Source organism: Orcinus orca, chromosome 10 (genome assembly GCF_937001465.1).
Source record: "Orcinus orca chromosome 10, mOrcOrc1.1, whole genome shotgun sequence".
NCBI lineage: Eukaryota > Metazoa > Chordata > Mammalia > Artiodactyla > Delphinidae > Orcinus > Orcinus orca.
In genome coordinates this window covers 17,877,374-17,897,165 of record NC_064568.1, presented here as the reverse complement: position 1 = coordinate 17,897,165, position 19,792 = coordinate 17,877,374, and positions in this window count along the sequence as shown.

The following is a 19,792-nucleotide window of genomic DNA, read 5'->3' as shown; positions in this document are numbered from 1 at the left end:
TGCCACTTTCTCTCCTCTTCCTAGCTCCTATTTAAACAGAATTTTCTTGTTCAGAGAGCGTCCATCCCACTTAGCTCGTTTAATCTACACCACGAACTCCGAAGAACACGACTCACAGAGATTAAGCAATATGTCTTATGATCATGCATTTTACAATTACCAAAACCCAGAATGTCTGACTCTTAAACACTGTTAGTGCCTGCAACTGACGAATTGCAATGCCTCTGTACTTTCCCCTCTTTCATTTTCTCACTTTTCTCCTTACACTTAATCGAGGTCCTCTTTTCTGTCTTTTTTCCTTCTCTTCCTTGTATTTCCCCTTTTTACTCTATGCTGGTCATACTCTACCAATGCCTCTCTCACTAGTCTCCCTCCTCCCGTGCATATTCCCTTGGCCTTCCTTCCCTCTCATTTTATTTCCTGTTATTCCACCAGTAACTAGAATAGTCCAGGAAATGTTTTTATTTCCTGGGTTTAAATATCAGTGGAAGATGGGTGAAAGTCATCTCTGGGGACAGTGGACCAGATAACCTCAAAAGCCTTTTCAACCTCCAATTTTTTATGAGTCTTGAAAATTAATTAAGACTCATTAAAGCATATTAACAGGAGTAAATAAAATAAAAAATTCAAAATAAAAATCATTCAGCTTAAATCTAGGAGTTTTGATAAAGACAAAGACGTTACGTGTAAAACGGTTTAAAGAGCACTCTTTACACATTCATCCATTCCTTGGGTGGCAGAGGAATTAATTGAATTGACTGAATACTCACTGTGTGCCAGCACTGCACAGTATCCTTTATAATGATCTCATTTCCCCATTCTGACAGCTCCGTGAACTAGGCTTTATATATCCCCATGGTTTGCACAGGATTACACAGCTAGTGAGTGATGCAATGGAAATTGAAACCCAAGTGAGTCTGATTACTGAGCCCAAGCTCTAAAATACTATAGAGCTGACTCCCTTTAATATTACCACATACCCAACTTTTTTCCCATTGTAAGCACAGGTCTCGCTGCTTTAGAACATATTGGGCCTTATAAATAATAGGCACTCAATAATGAAAATAAATTGATACAAACTTGGAAATAGTAAAGCTCTCAAAAGGTCCCTTGAGATAGACCTTTGGCTGGATCATTCCAAATTAGCTTCTCTAAAAAGAATCTTTACACTTACCATGGGACCTCATTCCTGGAGGTCACAAGCATTAATATTTTTAAATTATTAAAAGCTATGCATGAGGAAAGTCTGTTTGAAAGCACTTTACAAAGTAGAGCTGTGCATTTCCTGGATGTTTTACTCTTTGTTTGGCAACACACACACACACACACATACACACACACACACACACAAGATTGCAACACAGAAAGACTATATGGTACATTGCTGCTGTTATTCATTTATTTCGATGAAATATATATTGCATTTGCTATATCATAAAATACTGATATATATAACAGGGATTGGTTTACTTGGATTTCTGATTAGTGATAAATTACACAAGTTAGAAGCTCATTCTCTTTTTTAAAAAACAGACTGCAGATAAAGTTCCCTCGATTGCTGTCCAACTTCGGTCTTTTCTTCTGCTTCCCCAAGAGTGATCCATCTAGCCACTCTTGCAGAGCTTTTTATATTTCTATGTACATATTTCTAGGCACCCTGTTACTTTATGTCTGTATGTGCATGGGTACATTATCACACTATAAATGTAAGTCTGCAACATTATTTTATTATTTTTCTTGGGTACTTTTTTAGGCATATCAATATCGATTCAAAGATCCAGTTGAGTTCCTGTTTCTAGATATAGACGTTGCTTGAAAATAAACACATCATTTCAACGTTTCATTTTAACTCTGCTTTAGAGGGAAAGCAAACAAGAATGAAAATTTTCATCATTTTTGAGCATTTGAAGTTGCTGTATTTATTTATTTTTGTTTGTTTTTTCCATTTTCTTAAGACCTACTTTTGGATGGCCTTTCACTACTTTAAAAATAGTTTTTTCTGTGGCCAGTTTATTGAGGACAAGCATATAACCTGCCATCTCCAATTATATTAAATTAGCCCCTCTTCTGGTCTAACAAACTTAATTGTGATTCACAAGGCTCAAGATTAAATGTCAAATTAAAAAAATTTTTTTCCATAAACAATTCCAGTTTCAACCCTATTACAAAGTGCTACTATTAGGAGTCTTTTAATGAAGTGCTCCTAGCTTCCAGAAGGTGGCAGGCATTTAGGCAAGTAAGACAACGTTATCTTAAAGAACATACTTTTAACCTATGTTGGAAATAGCTTCCTGAATAAGCTGTTTATAACTCTAGTTCATTCTCTGAGCCATTTTGGGGAGATGGTGGGATCTTACACAGAATCTGCAAACTACACCTTAACCACTGTTATTATTTTATTTTATTTATTTATTTTTTAATTCACGTTTTTCCTCTTTATTCCTTTAATCAATGATTATGATAATAAGGTGACAGTACATTTCAGATACAAAAATTTCTATAAACTTCTTATGTTGTTCTAATATTTTCTAAATCATTCCTCCCTTCTTTTTTCCCCATTTTTATTATTTTTTATTTTTTTCACACACACACACTGTATTTTATTTTCACAAGAGATAAATAAACTGACAGCAAGCATTGTAAATGGATGACCACAACAAAAGCAACAATGATTGCAATTACCAAACACGAAACACACTCATACGATGTCATAATAGTGCCATTCAGTGCAGTAATCCTCCACTGTAACAGCTCCTTTACTTTGCAGTGAAAATTGATTTGTATATTTTTTGCCTCTGAGTCCTTGTGAGATTTTTCTTTTTATTCAAACAGAAAGTCACCAAAATTATAGTCATCCTCATCAGTTCACTCAGTCCCATCGAATTAATTTTTTTTTCGTCTTGATCTTTTGTTAGCACTTTTATGAATTCATCAGTTTTCCATTAGAGTTCTGAAAATGCTTATTCATTCAGTTCAGCAGTATAGTCAGTTACCAGAAATCTGTACTTGTCAGAGTCCTTTCCATGAATTCCTTGAAGATGAAACTCTTTTATAGGAACATTTTTGCAAAAGCATCAGAGTACACCCAGAACTGTCTGAAAATGACAAAAGACTTAAAAATGACCACTGTTAACGATTTCATGAAAGTTCGTAATAATGCAATTGACAAGGAAATTTAGTTATTTCTGAGATATACATTTTAAATTAATAACTAGAATTATGACTTCTAACATTATACCAGATCATATAAGATTTTTAGAAATTTCATGTAATGTCTGAAAAATTTATATTAACATATTTCCATACAAATAACCCAAAAAATTTAGTATTAGTTGTTTTTTTGGTTTGTTTGTATGCTTTTTTATACTACAGGTTCTTATTAGTCATCAATTTTATACACATCAGTGTATACATGTCAAACCCAATCGCCCAATTCAGCATACCACCATCCCCACCCCACCATGGTTTTCCCCCCTTGGTGTCCATACGTTTCCTCTCTACATCTGTATCTCAAATTCTGCCCTGCAAACCAGTTCATCTGTACCATTTTTCTAGGTTCCACATACATGCGTTAATATACAACATTTGTTTTTCTCTTTCTGACTTACTTCACTCTGTATGACAGTCTCTAGATCCATCCACGTCTCAACAAATGACTCAATTTCGTTCCTTTTCATGGCTGAGTAATATTCCATCGTATACATGTACCACCACTTCTTTATCCATTCATCAGTCGATGGGCATTCAGGTTGCTTCCATGACCTGGCTATTGTAAATAGTGCTGCAATGAACATTGGGGTGCATGTGTCTTTTTGAATTATGGTTTTCTCTGGGTATATGCCCAGTAGTGGGATTGCTGGGTCGTATGGTAATTCTATTTTTAGTTTTTTAAGGAACCTCCATACTGTTCTCCATAGTGGCTGTATCAATTTACATTCCCACTAGCAGTGCGAGAGGGTTCCCTTTTCTCCACACACTCTCCAGCATTTGTTGTTTGTAGATTTTCTGATGATGCCCATTCTAACTGGTGTGAGGTGATACCTCATTGTAGTTTTGATTTGCATTTCTCTAATAATAAGTGATGTTGAGCAGCTTTTCATGTGCTTCTTGGCCATCTGTATGTCTTCTTTGCAGAAATGTCTACTTAGGTCTTCTGCCCATTTTTGGATTGGGTTGTTTGTTTCTTTAATATTGAGCTGCATGAGCTGTTTATATATTTTGGAGATTAATCCTTTGTCCATTGATTCGTTTGCAAATAGTTTCTCCCATTCTGAGGGCTGTCTTTTCGTCTTGTTTATGGTTTCCTTTGCTGTGCAAAAGCTTTGAAGTTTCATAAGGTCCCATTTGTTTATTTTTGTTTTTATTTCCATTACTCTAGGAAGTGGATCAAAAAAGATCTTGCTGTGATTTATGTCAAAGAGTGTTCTTCCGGGCTTCCCTGGTGGCACAGTGGTTGAGAGTCCGCCTGCCGATGCAGGGGACACGGGTTTGTGCCCCGGTCCAGGAAGATCCCACATGCCGCAGAGCAGCTGGGCCGATGAGCCATAGCTGCTGAGCCTGCGCGTCCGGAGCCTGTGCTCTGCAACGGGAGAGGCCATAACAGTGAGAGGTCCGCGTACTGCCAAAAAAAAAAAAAAAGAAGAGTGTTCTTCCTATGTTTTCCTCTAAAAGTTTCATAGTGTCCGGTCTTACATTTCGGTGTCTAATCCATTTTGAGTTTATTTTGGTGTATGGTGTTAGGGAGTGTACTAATTTCATTCTTTTACATGTAGCTGTCCAGTTTTCCCAGCACCACTTATTGAAGAGACTGTCTTTTCTCCATTGTATACCTCTGCCTCCTTTGTCATAGATTAGTGGACCATAGGTGCATGGGTTTATCTCTGGGCTTTCTATCCTGTTCCATTGATCTATATTTCTGTTTTTGTGCCAGTACCATATTGTCTTGATTACTGTAGCTTTGTAGTATAGTCTGAAGTCAGGGAGTCTGATTCCTCCAGCTCTGTTTTTTTCCCTCAAGACTGCTTTGGCTATTCGGGGTCTTTTGTGTCTCCATACAAATTTTAACATGATTTGTTCTAGTTCTGTAAAAAATGCCATTGGTAATTTGATAGGGATTGCATTTAATCTGTAGATTGCTTTGGGTAGTATACTCATTTTCACAATATTGATTCTTCCAATCCAAGAACATGGTATATCTCTCCATCTGTTGGTATCATCTTTAATTTCTTTCATCAGTGTCTTATAGTTTTCTGCATACAGGTCTTTTGTTTCCCTAGGTAGGTTTATTCCTAGGTATTTTATTCTTGTTGTTGCAGTGGTAAATGGGAGTGTTTCCATAATTTCTGTTTCAGATTTTTCATCATTAGTGTATAGGAATGCAAGAGATTTCTGTGTATTAATTTTGTATCCTGCAATTTTACCAAATTCATTGATTAGCTCTAGTAGTTTTCTGGTGGCATTTTTAGTTTTATACATTCTATGTATAGTAACATGTCATCTGCAAACAGTGACAGTTTTACTTCTTCTTTTCCAATTTGTATTCCTTTTATTTCTTTTTCTTCTCTGATTGCCGTGGCTAGGACTTCCAAAACTATGCTGAATAATAGTGGTGAGAGTGGACATCCTTGTCTTGTTCCTGATCTTAGAGGAAATGCTTTCAGTTTTTCACCATTGATAATGATGTTTGCTGTGGGTTTGTCGTATATGGCCTTTATTATGTTGAGGTAGGTTCCCTCTATGCCCACTTTCTGGAGAGTTTTTATAATAAATGGGTGTTGAATTTTGTCAAAAGCTTTTTCTGCATCTATTGAGATGATCTTATGGTTTTTATTCTTCAATTTGTTAATATGGTGTATCACATTGATTGATTTGCATATATTGAAGAATCCTGGCATCCCTGGGATAAATCCCACTTGATCATGGTGTATGATCCTTTTAATGTGTTGTTGGATTCTGTTTGCTAGTATTTTGTTGAGGATTTTTGCATCTATATTCATCAGTGATATTAGTCTGTAATTTTCTTTTTTTTTTTTTTTTATAGTATTTTTGTCTGGTTTTGGTATCAGGGTGATGGTGGCCTCATAGAATGAGTTTGGGAGTGTTCCTTCCTCTGCAATTTTTTGGAAGAGTTTGAGAAGGATAGGTGTTAGGTCTTCTCTAAATGTTTGATAAAATTCACCTGTGAAGCCATCTGGTCCTGGACTTTTGTTTGTTGCAAGATTTTTAATCACAGTTTCAATTTCACTACTTGTGATTGGTCTGTTCATATTTTCTGTTTCTTCCTGGTTCAGTCTTGGAAGGTTATACCTTTCTAAGAATTTGTCCATTTCTTCCAGGTTGTCCATTTTATTGGCATAGAGTTGCTTGTAGTAGTCTCTTAGGATGCTTTGTACTTCTGCGGTGTCTGTTGTAACTTCTCCTTTTTCATTTCTAAGGCTATTGATTTGAGTCCTCTCCCTCTTTTTCTTGATGAGTCTGGCTAAAGGTTTATCAATTTTGTTTATCTTCTCAAAGAACCAGGTTTTAGTTTTATTGATCTTTGCTATTGTTTTCTTTGTTTCTCTTTCATTTATTTCTGCTCTGATTTTTATGATTTCTTTCCTTCTTCTAACTTTGGGTTTTGTTTGTTCTTCTTTCTCTAGTTCCTTTAGGTGTAAGGTTAGATGGTTTACTTGAGATTTTTCTTGTTTCTTGAGGTAGGCTTGTATAGCTATAAACGTCCTCTTAACACTACTTTTGCTGCATCCCATAGGTTTTGGATCATCGTGTTTTCATTGTCATTTATCTCTAGGTTTTTTTTGATTTCCTCTTTGATTTCTTCAGGGATCTCTTGGTTATTTAGTGATTTATTGTTTAGCCTCCATGTGTTTGTGTTTTTTATGTTTTTTTCTGTGTAATTCATTTCTAATCTCATAGTGTTGTGGTCAGAAAAGATGCTTGATATGATTTCAATATTCTTAAATTTACTGAGGCTTGATTTGTGACCCAATATGTGATCTCTCCTGGAGAATGTTCTGTGCTCACTTGAGAAGAAAGTGTAATCTGCTGTTTTTGGATGGAATGTCCTATAAATGTCAATTAAATCTATCTGGTCTATTGTGTCATTTAAAGCTTCGGTTTCCTTATTAATTTTCTGTCTGGATGATCTGTCCATTGGTGTAAGTGAGGTGTTAAAGTCCCTCACTATTACTGTGTTACTGTCAATTTCCTCTTTTATACCTCTTAGCAGTTGCCTTATGTATTGAGGTGCTCCTATGTTGGGGGCATATATATTTATAATTGTTTTATCTTCTTCTTGGATTGATCCCTTGATCATTATGTAGTGTCCTTCCTTGTCTCTTGTAACATTCTTTATTTTAAAGTCTATTTTATCTGATATGAGTATGGCTACTCCAGCTTTCTTTTGATTTCCATTTGCATGGAATATCTTTTTTCATCCCCTCACTCTCAGTCTGTTACTAGGTCTGAAGTGGGTCTCTTGTAGACAGCATATATATGGGTCTTGTTTTTGTATCCATTCAGCAAGCCTGTGTCTTTTGGTTGGAGCATTTCATCCATTCACGTTTAAGGTAGTTATCGATATGTATGTTCCTATGACCATTTTCTTAATTGTTTTGGGTTTGTTTCTGTAGCTCCTTTCCTTCTCTTGTGTTTCCCACTTAGAGAAGTTCCTTTAGCAGTTGTTGTAGAGCTGGTTTGGTGGTGCTGAATTCTCTTAGCTTTTGCTTGTCTGTAAAGCTTTTGATTTCTCCATTGGATCTCAGTGAGATCCTTGCTGTGTAGAGTAATCTTGGTTGTAGGTTCTTCCCTTTCATCACTTTAAATATGTCATGCCACTCCCTTCTGGCTTGTAGAGTTTCTGCTGAGAAATCAGCTGTTAACTTTATGGGAGTTCCCTTGTATGTTATTTGTTGTTTTTCCCTTGCTGCTTTCAATAATTTTTCTTTGTCTTTAATTTTTGCCAAGTTGATTACTATGTGTCTCGGCATGTTTCTCCTTGGGTTTATCATGTATGGGACTCTCTGAGCTTCCTGGACTTGGGTGGCTCTTTCCTTTCCCATGTTAGGGAAGTTTTCAACTATAATCTCTTCAAATATTTTCTCTGGTCCTTTCTCTCTCTCTGCTCCTTCTGGGACCCCTATAATGCAGAGGTTGTTGAATTTAATGTTGTCCCAGAGGTCTCTTAGGCTGTCTTCATTTCTTTTTATTCTTTTTTCTTTATTCTGTTCTGCAGCAGTGAATTCCACCATTCTGACTTCCAGGTCACTTATCCGTTCTTCTGCCTCAGTTATTCTGTTATTGATTCCTTCTAGTGTAGTTTTCATTTCAGTTATCGTATTGTTCATCTCTGTTTGTTTGTTCTTTAATTCTTCTACGTGTTTATTAAACAGTTCTTGCATCTTCTTGATCTTTGCCTCCATTCTTTTTCCGAGGTCCTGGATCATCTTCACTATCACTATTCTGCAGTCTTTTTCTGGAAGGTTGGCTGTCTCCACTTCACTTAGTTGTTTTTCTGGGGTTTTATCTTGTTCCTTCATCTGGTACATAGCCCTCTGCCTTTTCATTTTTGTCTGTCTTTCTGTGAATGTGGTTTTTGTTCCACAGGCTGCAGGATTGTAGTTATTCTTGCTTCTGCTGTCTGCCCTCTGGTGGATGAGGCTATCTAAGTGGCTTGATGGGAAGGACTGGTGGTGGGTAGAGCTGACTGTTGCTCTGGTGGGCCGAGCTCAGTAAAACTTTAATCCACTTGACTGTTGATGGGTAGGGCTGGGTTCCCTCCCTGTTGGTTGTTTGGCCTGAGGCAACCCAACACTGGTGCCTACCTGGGCTCTTTGGTGGGGCTAATGACAGACTCTGGGAGGGCTTACACCAAGGAGTACTTCCCAGAACTTCTGCTGCCAGTGTCCTTTTCCCCATGGTGAAACAGAGCAAACCCCCACCTCTGCAGGAGACCCTCCAACACTAGCAGGTAGGTCTGGTTCAGTCTCCCCTGGGGTCACTGCTCCTTCCCCTGGGTCCCGATTCGCACGCTACTTTGTGTGTGCCCTCCAAGAGTGGAGTCTCTGTTTCCCCCAGTCCTGTCAATCAATTCCCACTAGGCTTCAAAGTCTGATTCTCTAGGAATTCCTCCTCCTGTTGCCGGACCCTCAGGTTGGGAAGCCTGACGTGGGGCTCAGAACCTTCACTCCAGTGGGTGGACTTCTGTGATATAAGTGTTCGCCAGTCTGTGAGTCACCCACTCACCAGTTATGGGATTTGATTTTACTGTGATTGCACCCCCTCCTACCATCTCATTGTGGCTTCTCCTTTGTCTTTGGATGTGGGGTGTCCTTTTTGCTGAGTTCCAGTGTCTTCCTGTTGATGATTGTCCAGCAGCTTGTTGTGATTCTGGTGTTCTCACAAGAGGGAGCGAGAGCACGTCCTTCCACTCCGCCATCTTATTTTCCTCCTCCTGTTATTATTTTAGAATACATCTTTTCAGACTCAGTCTATTCATAAAATTCATAAAATGTATCTTCTATTCATAAAAAGTACAGAACAATTTTAAACAAAAATGGTATCATACTCTTATTTTCACTTTTTCCACCTAACTTAGCATTATAATATTTCAATTTGACTACTTTTTGTCAAGAATATTATAGCATAATTATACCCTTCTTATTTATCAATGTTAATATTGTTAATTCTTAAGAAGTTAACAAGGTGATGATTCATTTTGAGAGAGGAAAAAAATGAAACCAGTATTAAAATCATAAGCATAGATCACAAAACTAGAATAAAAATACAAAAGTTGGAATACAAACTAGATAACACATTTTGAAGTTTGAAAAACAATTATCCTTTTATATACAATGGGACTAGATATCCTAAGTTTTGCAATTCTGAGTTATAAACTGATTCTAAGAGGGCTTGGATGAATTCATAGATAACTTACAGATAAATACTGGATTGTAAAAGAGGATTAAGGGATGGTCCCAACAGGATACAGACCATGAATCTAACACTGGTGATGTCTCCAAAGTTTTTTAAACCCCTTTATAAGCACAACTATTTTTGATCCTTGCACCAATCTGTCAGCCCATTCAAATTACAGTTGTTAAAAGAGCACAGTGTTGGCAATAATATAGCACAGTCATGGGTATTTCTGGTAGGATTTAGCCTGATTCCAATTGTATACATACAAGCTCAGTAAAGTTCTGAAGAAAATCTAAAACAGTTACAGCTGATCCCAGGGTATTTTTGTTTTGTTTTGTTTCGGACATTTTTGTGCAGTGTGTAGCTAAGGGCTTAGCAACATATATTTCAAGATGCTAGTCCCATCCCATTAGATGAAATGCAGATCACAGGGGAATGCTAACCAAACTGCATTTTGAACTTCCTTCATTGTTTTTTTTTTTTTTTGGCTGCCCTGTGCAGCGTTGTGGGATTTTTCTTCCCCCACCAGTGATCGAACCCGCACCATCTGAAGTGGGAGCCTGGGGTCCCAACCACTGGACCTCCCGGGAAGTCCCATGAACTTCCTTCATTGTTTAATGTTGTATATCTAAAAGACATGTACAGAAGGTACCATTTTGATGCCCTGCCCAGATGTTCTTTATGGAACTGGGGAGCCCATCTGTCACTGGCTGCAAACATTGGGGATGACCTCTTCTCCGAAGACTTTCTCTAGTCCAGCGTTTCTCCACCTCAGGTATCTGGAGCCAGATAATTCTTTGCTGTGGGGGGCCCACTTGTGCATTGTGAGATGTTCAGCAGCATCCCTGGCCTCTTACTTCTCAATGCCAATAGCAGCTCTGCTATGGTGAGAACCACAAATACCTCCAGACTTTGCCAAACATCTCTTAGGATGCAAAATTGTCCACAGTTGAGAATGACTGCCCTAGATTGATGGAAGGCTCCCGGAAGTAATTACCACCACAACCGTGAGGACTGGTACGGGGTACAGAAGACTGCCTTAAAGGGCAGATGAGTCTGGTGTGGCTTACGCTCCAGAGTTCCTTACAGGATCGGGCCAAGGGTAGATTTTCCCTGCCCGTATCTTTGCTCAGCACTTCCCCTTTCCCTGTCCTTCACTTCCTCCCTTACAGGTTTCCCCTGGGTAACACCCCACAATAAATGCCATGCATCCGAATCTTTGTCTCAGGTTCTGCTTCTAGGGAATAGGTTGAAGGTACCTGACCTATGTGCACAGCTTGAGGAACACCTTAACATTCCTTACAGTCCCTCAAAACTACTGGAGAAAAGTATCTACAATATCTATGGAGAATACATGACACAAATTTTTATGTTACTTTTTTAAAAGCTCTTATAATCCTGTTATCCTCAGGATAACTAGTCTTTTCCTTAATTTATAGTGAACATGATTTTAGTCTATCACGCACAAATGATTTCTACCCAGCTCTTTTGGCACCAAAGATTGTGGTGGGGCCTTCCCTGGTGGCGCAGTGGTTGAGAGTCCGCCTGCCGATGCAGGGGACACGGGTTTGTGCCCCAGTCTGGGAAGATCCCACATGCCGCGGAGCGCCTGGGCCCGTGAGCCATGGCCGCTGAGCCTGTGCATCCGGACCCTGTGCTCCACAGCGGGAGAGGCCACAACAGTGAGAGGCCTGCGTACCACCAAAAAAAAAAAAAAAAAAGAAAAGAAAAGATTGTGGTGGGATTGTAAATCGGTACAACCACCTTAAAAAATTATTTGCCAGTACCTACTAAAGCTAAACGTATGTATGCCCTAGCATCCTACAATTCCTCTTTTTGATACATAACAGAAATGAGTGGTAATCGTGCATTAAGAGACATGTATAGGAATGCTCATAGATGCATTATTCCTAACAGCCCAAACTGGATACAATTCAAATGCCCATCAAGAGTAGAATAGACAAATTGTGGTATATTCACTCAATATTGCTAAACGGAAGTAAGAAAGAATGGACTAAAGTTATATACAACATGCCTGAATTGCATAGGCAAGTTAAGTCAAAAAGACCAGATCCAAAAGGCAATGTGGTATATATACAATGGAATATGACTCAGCCATAAAAAAGAATGAAATCATGCCATGTGCAGCAACATGAATGGACCTAGAGGTTATCATACTAAGTGAAGCAAGTCAGACAAAGACACATACAAGACATCACTTATACATGGAATGTAAAAAACTGATACAAATGAACTTATTGACAAAACAAAAATAGACTCATATAGAAAACAAACTTAGGGTTACCAAAGAGGAAAGTGGGGGGGGGATAAATTAGGAGTTTGGAATTAACAGATACACACTATTATGTATAAAATAGATAAAAAACAAGGACCTACTGTATAGCACAGGGAACTATATTCAGTATCTTGCAATAACCTATAATAGAAAAGAATCTGAAAAAAAGCATATATATATAAATATATCTATATGTTCAAATATATTATATATTTGAATCACTTTGCTATACACCTGAAACTAACACAACATTGTAAATCAACAATACTTCAATTTTTTAAAAATAGTGAAAAAAACATTTTAAATCCAAAAAACAGATACCCTCTGCCTTCATAAGTAATAAAATCTCTCAGATAAGAGAGTTATTAAAGAACGTTTATATGTCAGGGAAAAAAAGACCAGATTCAAAAGAGTTCATACTAGACGTTTCCATTTACACGAAGTTCAGAAACAGGCAAAACAATCTATGGTTTTAGATGTGAGAATAATGATTACTTTTGTGGGGATGGTTATTGACCGGGAGAAGGCATGAGGAAGCCTGCTGGGTGCGAAATATTTACTCTATATCTTGATTTGGGTGGGAATTATGTGGATATATACTATGTAAAATTCATAGAACCACACACATATTTAAGATTGGGCACCTTACTGTATGTAATTAATCAATATATAATGAAAGAAATTCTGTGCATGACTACAAAACAATAAGAAGAGCTGACTCACCCCTGGATGCTGGGAATATAGGCTGCTGATGGCTCACAGCCGTGTCCCTCACAGGGCATTGCCCTTGACCGCAGAAAACTGCCTTGTCCAAAGTTACCCACCTCCAAAAGGCTAATGCAGGATTCAAAGGTCTGGCTCGCTGCCTCAGACGGGACAACTCTGAAAGCCATCCCGGCTCCAAAGCTCCCTGCAGGATTGGCAGAGGCCTTGGTTGCAATGGCACTGTGGGCCTCTGTCCAGTGTCACTTTCTCTTTACAGGTATATCTCCCAAGGCATCCCTCCTAAAACCACCTTCACTCAATGGTCCTCCTCAGAGTCTGTTTCCAGGAGCTCCAATCTAAGATGCCATCTGTGCTACAGGTCTACTCTTCCAAATAGAGTGGAATGCCCACCTTGCTTTCAATATCGAAATTCCTAAAATTAACTCAACAGCCTACTTCTTGGTCTTTCTGCAGTGTCATTTCCTGGCATTTCTTCACCAAGGGGTCTTGAAGCCATGATTTTGCCTATATTTAAAAAAAACTGTTGCCAGGACTCTCTTCCTGAATGCCTTTTGATTATTGCAGCCACGCAGAAGAAAACCAGTATTTTGGAGAAAATACTAAGCAAAACTATGAGCTCTAAGGAGGAGAAAAATAGGTCCCCCTGCAATTTGAAACAATTTCTGTTGGTTATGTGTATTGTAAACTCACTGTAAGTACTTCTCTGTAAAAGTAAAACAGCGTAACTGGATGATTTTACGTTATTTTCCCAGAAGAGTTCACATTAGTCACTTTTTTCCTAAATAAGAATAAATCCTTTCAACTAGAGGCCATAGTATTTGAAATGCAGGTAGTAATTATGTCATTGTCAATAGTACATAATGAAGACCTAGCCTTGAATCCTCTCCCAGTCTTCTTCCTTGGCTTTGCTCCATTCTGCACTCTGGTTTTTGCATAGTTTCTAAGTGTTCATTCATCCCTCAATTTATTTACACTTCTTCTCCTACCTTGACATTTTCTTCATTTCAAATCAATATTTTTTCCTTATGGGTTTTGTTTATTTACACTTGTTTTTCTTGGTCATTTCAGCATTTAACAATCTTTTTATTGTGATTTTTTAGGTCATAATTTGTAGCCAATTAGATGTCTTCTTTCTTTATATGAGACATGAAGAAATAAGAAAATTTAAACTTACGTCTTCACGGCATCAGACGTCTCCAGCCAACGGGACAGAGCCTGCTGCCTTCATTATCATAGTTTATGGAATTTTTTTTCACCCTGGAAAATAATACTTGGGTTCTTTCCTTTTCCTCTGGGCAATACTGCCCCCAAGTTATCATAAATTTATGGTATAAATTTAATCAACAATAATAGCTGGTATTTGTTGGTCACTTATTACATAGGAGCCCTTTTTCCAAGTGATTTGCAAACAATGTCATTATTTCAGCTCTAGGAGGAAACAGCCATTATATCACCAGCACCCTCATTTTATAGATGAGGAAACTTGGACTTAACAAGGTTGAATGACTGCCCAGGTCTCATGGCTTATAAGTAGCACAGCCAGGATTGGGACCCCTGAGCTTATCCCACCTCTAGTCCACCATCTATAAAACTCATGTTTCTGTTCTTGATGATCTGGGAAGAGGAGAGAGAGGAGATAATACAAGATGAAAGAAATCATCGCTAACTTCAAATAATTTAGACTTTAGCTATGAAAATAAAACACAGAAGGATTAGCAGTTGTGGTAGCCAATTTCCAAAACTGTGTCTTCCCACAATGAGCCACTCCTCCCGGTAATCATACCCTTGTGTGGTCCCTTTGCACAGTGAATCTGGGTTGGCCCTGTGGAGCCAACAGAATGCAGCAGAGGTGACACTGCATGACTTCTGAGAGCCAGGTCATAAAAAAACCTTGCCACTTCCAATTGCACTATTGAAATGCATGCTCTGAAGGAAGCCAGCCACAGTGCAAGAAATCCAGCTACTCCTGAGACCACCAGGCTGTGGGGAAGCCCAACCTGCCACGTGGAGAGGTTGTGTGGCTGGCCCTAGCTGCCTCCGCCATCCCAGCCCAGGCACCATTCCCAAGAGTGAAGAAGTCACCTTGGCCATTCAAGCCTCAGCAGATGTCACATGAAGAAGAACAGAGGAATCTCACTGTCAGCCAGAAACACAGCTTTAGGCTTATGGCTCCATCCCACCCACCTCTAGGATCTGAGCCACTCCAGCTGAGGCCCCAGTTACATCAGAAGAGAGACAAGCCATCCCCGCTGTGCTTGCCCTACTTTCTAACTCGCAAAATTGTCAGCCTAAGAAAATGATTGTTGTTTCACATTGGTAGGTCTGGGGGAGGTTTGCAATGCAGCAATGGATACATGGAATAGCAATGAAAGACAACACAGTGTAGAAAGTCAGAGAGATCCAGAGATAGAGAAATGCATGGGGGTTGGAACAATTAGAAAACTCTCATTTCTGATAAGTGTGGGGCCTGAGCAAAGGCTCCCGGGAGAAAAATCACAGATAAATGGGGTGGAACCAGGTCACCTTATCTGATGTGGAGGATACAAAAACTGAAGCAACAAGCATTAGGATTGTAAAAGAGGTTGGGGCAAATTGGTAAGGGTGGTGAACGCCAAGGAAGGTAAGTCTGCAGCTGAACAGGACTATAAAAACCATCTAGGGCTTCCCTGGTGGCGCAATGGTTGAGAGTCTGCCTGCTGATGCAGGGGACACGGGTTCGTGCCCCGGTCCGGGAAGATCCCACATGCCGTGGAGCGGCTGGGCCTGTGAGCGATGGCCGCTGAGCCTGCGCGTCTGGAGCCTGTGCTCCGCAACGGGAGAGGCCACAACACTGAGAGGCCCGCGTACTGAAAAAAACCATCTAGTACAATCCACTTTTTTTTTTAAGATAAAGAAATTGAAACTCAGAGAAATGAAGTGATTGCGGGAAGGTCACATAGCAAGTTGGTAGCAAAAGTTAATACTCAAGGCTAAGACTTAGTTTCTTTTCTCCAGGACCCCACAGTTGGCTTAGGAAATAGAATCATAATTCTGTGCCTAATCTAGATAAGCTTTCTCTCCGGGCATCAAAAAATACCACAGTGGATTTCCATGGTGGTGCAGTGGTTAAGAATCCACCTGCCAGTGCAGGGGATATGGGTTCGAGCCCTGGTCTGGGAAGATCCCACATGCCGCGGAGCAACTAAGCCCGTGTGCCACAACTACTGAAGCCCACGCGCCTAGAGCCCGTGCACCACAACAAAGAGTAGCCCCCGCTCACCGTGACTAGAGAAAGCCCGCACACAGCAACTAAGACCCAACGCAGACATAAATAAATAAATAAATAAATAAATAAATAAATAAATAAATAAAAACACCATGGTATATCCATCCTAAATATCTGGTAAATATCTGGACAGATCCTGTAGTGTTTAATGCCAGATTCTTTCCTTTGTAGTTGTAAAGTCTCTAATCATTCTTTCCTCATCCTCTCTTTCCATGTTAAAACCAAACCAAAACAAAACCCCTAAACCTTTTAGGCTCTGAATTTTCACCAAATTCTCCATTAAGTTTTTAAAAAAACTTTATTGAGGCATAAATTACATTTCATAAAATTCACTCTCTTTTAAGTGTACTGGTCAGCGATTTTTTCTACTGAGCTGTGCAATCATCACCTTAATCTAGTTCCAGAATATTCCCATCCCCCCCAACAAAATCTCTCTGCATTTACAATTAATCTTTCTTCCTGCCTTGAGTTGCAGTTCACAAATAACTGACATTTTTTCTCTATAGATTTGCCTTTCTGGACATTTCAGGTAAATTGGACCATACAATAAGTGGTCCTTTGTGCCTGGCTTCCTTCATATAGCATAATGTTTTTGAGGTTCATCCACGCTGTAACATGAATCAGTAGTTAATTCCCTTTTGTTGCTGAATAGTATTCCATTGTATGGATGTGCCGTATCTGTTTATCCATTAACCCGTTAGTGGACATTTGTCTTGTTCCACTTTTTGGCTATCATGAAGAAAGCTGCTTCCACTAATTTTTAAAAGTAGTAAGGATTGCTTAGTATAGAGAAGTGTCACAGAAGTTTTGGGAGTTTTGTGGAGATTGTTTATTTAAATTAAAAAATACAGAAAAACATAAAGAAGAATACAAATTAACCATACAGAGACAACCAGACAATGTTCTACACTTTTTTGCTAAATATATAGACTTTTCTTATAATAAGACTAAACTGTACTTACTTTTTTGATAGCTTATTTTTTTTTAAGATTTTTTTTTGATGTGGACCATTTTTAAAGTCTTTTATTGAATTTGTTACAACATTGCTTTATGTTTTGGTTTTTTGGCCTCAAGGCATGTGGGATCTTAGCTCCCCAACCAGGGATCGAACCTGCATTAGAAGGTGAAGTCCTAACCACTGGACAGCCAGGGAAGTCCCTTGATAGCTTATTTTTAAATTAATGTTGTCATGAATAACCTTTCTATGTGAATTACATTGTATTGAATTGAGGTACCACAATTTATCTGATCTCAATGATTAGGTAATTCAGTTACATCCAATTTGCTGGCCGTTATAAACAACAATGACTTTGGCTATGCTCACTAAAGCTGTCTCCAAACTAAATTCATAAAACTATTTACTTCTGTGTTCTTTCAGCTCTTTTATGGTTTATTGTTTATATTCAACTTTTTATTTCTTCCTGATGGTATTTTGGCATTTGTTTACCCCAAAGTCATCCTTCCACACTGACTTAAAAAGCATTCTTTAATGCACAGCACAGATGGATATTGTCCAGAATCATTTCTTAGGTTTCTACTCTATTTCATCAAGTGACTTAAGTGCCAATAACATCCTGCTGTAATCAGAGCTGACTACAGCATGATAATACATGGCAGCATTAGTCTTCCTTCAATGTTATCTGGTTTCTTTTTGTGCAGTTCCCCAACAAAAAATCCTCAGAAGTCTAATTTTAGCTAATATGTGTATCCTGGAAATTTAGATAAAATTCACACATTTTAATAGCAAAATTGTTTTCTGAGTTCACCAAGAGAACTCCTGGTTGAAGAGACCTTGGGGTGACTTATTTGGAATCCATATATCAATAGTCCCCTCTTGTCCGTCTTTGTCTATCATCTTCTACTCCCCCACATGACCACCACGTTCTGTTCAGATGGTAGTTCTGCACTCCTTCTCCTGTCCCTGTGATGAGATGGCCATGAACTGTGAGTCAGGTTGTTCTCAAAAGTAGGTGGATCTTAAAACCCTAGTGTACCTACATAGCACCAATACAATCCGTGTTAGGTATGAACTTTCAACTCAGGTACCAAAAAATGTAACTTTGATTTTTCCATATCTGAATTTAATTTCTCTCTCTAGCAGCAGTTTGCCTGTCAATTTATGGTAAACTCAGTCACTTCAGAGCTTTTCTTTAATCTCTCTGAGGTAAACTCAAGGGGTTAAGTTTTTCTCTTCCTCCCTAATTCACCCCAAGGTGTCATTTTATGTCTAGGAAGTTTTCCAAAAATCATGGAACTGAGTAGAGTGGGGTGGGTCTGAGAGGGCATCTGATGCTTGGAGTCATTTCTGATACACAGACACGTGCAGGAATGTCCAGTCCTGTGTGATCCTCAGTCATGGTCGTCTCTCCATACTACCATCTACGGAGACATCCGAAGTCCTACGTCATAGCTGTACAGTCCGTTCCATTTTCTGCTGAGAAATCGCCTCATCAGCGCAAGGACCTTTATTGTCCTCAAACCACAGGTAGAGTGGCTCCTGCTGGGCCCCATGTTTTATTGACACCCACTCTGGCCCTTGTCAGGCAGTGCCCATCCAGAGCCCTGGACCCTCCTCCTTCTAGAACACACTCTGGATAGCCAAGACTCTGTGATTCCTTATCTAAATGCTCCTGAGCCCATCTCCAGGGTTGGTGCAGGCCTTTTTCCTGAGTGGTCCTTCTGACGGCAAACTGCCCCTAGTGTACACGCCCTTGGACCTGAGCGTGGCCAAAGGGCAGCTGTTTGCAGGGGCGTGGACAAAGCTTAGACATATGGACAGGGGTGCCCACGCATGGGCCAGGGTGGAGGGAGGAGAGGGGGAGCTCAATGCTGGGGCTGAGTACTTGCTCTCTATCACCCCCAGGCATACATGTAGAAATCAGAAAGTTCCTCCTGGACTTCAAGGCTGTTATCAAAACATATTTGCCATGCAGGAGCATAGAACATATGTCATTTGACAGTGGTTAGTTTGACTTATAACTTGTAAATAGTTAAGCATATGGTAGGTGGGTCTCCATTTTTTTTAATTTTTATTTTATATTGGAGTATAGTCCATTAACAATGTTGTGTTAGCTTCAGCTGTACAGCAAAGTGATTCAGTTATACATATACATGTATCTATTCTTTTTCAAATTCTTTTCCCATTTAGGTTATTACAGAATATTGACCAGAGTTCTCTGTGCTATGATGGTGGGTCTCCATTTTTACTCTTGCCCCAGACCCCGAGAATTCTAGGGATGGGCCTGATAAGGTGCTATTGCTCAGCTGAGTGATGCTTTATACAGTCTGTGACTGTTAGAGTCAGAGTGCCACTCTTTGGGGGACCCAGTTTATTCAGGTGTTCCCACTCCAACCTCATACCTTGCTTGGTTGGGCTCTAGGTTTTATTTCCTGTCCAAAGAAAAATTTGACTACAGGGCTGAATAATCTCTCAGGTTTCTTACTTTCTTGTGGTTTCTTGGCCTCAGAGATTTTCCTCACTTTCCCACCCACTCAGTTATGCTTCTCAAAAGTTTATGCATCCTTGAAGGATACCAAATAAGATTTGAACCAATAAGGGACGCTAAATCACTCTCGATTGGAAAAACAAG